The sequence below is a fragment of the Bos taurus genome, chromosome 20, assembly GCF_002263795.3.
Source record: "Bos taurus isolate L1 Dominette 01449 registration number 42190680 breed Hereford chromosome 20, ARS-UCD2.0, whole genome shotgun sequence".
Classification (NCBI taxonomy): Eukaryota; Metazoa; Chordata; class Mammalia; order Artiodactyla; family Bovidae; genus Bos; species Bos taurus.
The window spans coordinates 36598321-36599928 of NC_037347.1; the positions used below are offsets into that span (position 1 = coordinate 36598321).

At 42.7% G+C, this 1608-nt stretch overlaps 1 non-coding gene across 1 annotated transcript; it reads right to left on the reverse strand.

Moving 5' to 3' along the window:
- Positions 1-759: 759 nt before the first annotated feature.
- On the reverse strand, positions 760-866 carry LOC112443054 (U6 spliceosomal RNA). Its single transcript, XR_003031329.1, has one exon. It is a non-coding gene; the product is annotated as a U6 spliceosomal RNA (small nuclear RNA).
- Between the last annotated feature and the right edge of the window lie 742 nt (positions 867-1608).

The window sequence follows — 1608 nt, forward strand, 5'->3', positions numbered from 1 at the left end:
ACTCAAGAGTTAGTAGTAGAAGTTCTTAAACAAGCCAGAAACTCTTCTCAGCTCAGTAGGCTAGCAACAATGAGGTACCATCACATTCCCCCCTCCCCCCAGAAAGGCTACAATTAAAGACTCCCAATATCAAGAGTTGGTGAGGATGCAGGTCAACTGAAGTCTCCTTCATTGCTAGTAAGAGTATAAAATGGTGCAACCACTTTGGAAAGCTGTTAGGCTGCTTTTAATGTAAGTCCACTCCTAGGTACATACTTAAATGCAGATGCCTAAAAAAGTCTTGTAGAAGATTGGGCATGGTGACGAGTCATAATAGCTCAAATTCACTCCATCAGTTTCCTTTCTCTGGGATGATGGACTGCCCAGGACAGGGTTTTCTCACAGTAGAGTCCAGGGGCACCAGAAAGCAGAGAAGGCTTGCCTCGCATCTTGAAGCCCCACTGAGAACCAACCCATGGTCACTTCAGTCCTTTTTCTGTTGGCAAAGCGTTCACTGAGCATTTATTACAGACTTGACTCTTCTCAGGCATTTTAACCTTTGAAAGTGAAGTGAAAGTATTAATCACTCAGTCGTGTCTGACTTTTTGAGACCCCATGGACTGCAGCCCTCCAGGCTCTTCTGTCCATGGAATTCTCCAGTCAAGAATACTGGAGTGGGTTGCCATTCCCTTCGCCAGGGGATCTTCCCGACCCAAGGATCGAACCTGGGTCTCCTGCATTGCATGCAGATTCCTTATCACCGAGCCACCTGGGAAGCCCAAAAATATGGTACACTTCATGAATTTGCACATCATCCTTGTGCAGGGGCCATGCTAATCTTCTCTGTATTGTTCCAATTTTAGTATATGTCCTGCTGAAGCGAGCACAATGAGGTAGATACAATAATTATCCCCTTATATAGATGAAGAAACTGAGACTTAGGGAAGTTAAGCAATTTTTAAAGTTAAGAAGTTAAGCAATTCAAAGATCTGAATGCCGAGTCGGTTTCAGAGCTCCTCACGCTGAACCAGGATTTAGAAGACCCAAGGTCCTGCCTGCCCTCTCCTGGCACACAAGCCTGGGGAATGAAATGAGTTGAGGCATAAATTTTTTAATGGCTTGAAAAAGTCACTTAACCTATCTGGCTTTCAATTTCTTGTATAAAATGAACGTTACATTGAATCTCTAAGCTCACTTCAGGTATAAATTTAATGCCAAAGTTCTGTAAACTCAGTAGAACACTTATGGTTAACTGACAACAGCTGTCAATGGATAATCTGCTGATCACTAAAAGCAAGCCCACAAACTACCCCTGATTTCAAGCAACTATTCTTAAAGTTTCTTTATGCAAAATAGATATCAATTTAATTCTCATTTTTTAATATTGAATATTGCTTTTTGGCAGATCCTTTCTGGTACGAAAAAGTAATTCCTTGTAAAAATTAGATCAATTCTCCCTGTTAATGCAGGATTTCACTTCAATCTTTCACTGCAAATTACAGTTCCCAGGGAAGCAGAAGCAGGCTTCTGGCACATGGGTTTCACCCTCTTCATTCTGTGGGTGGGGGGTGGTTAGAGCACAGTTGATACCCCAGGAGAGCTCCCTCTGGGTGTTCACACATGCGTGCA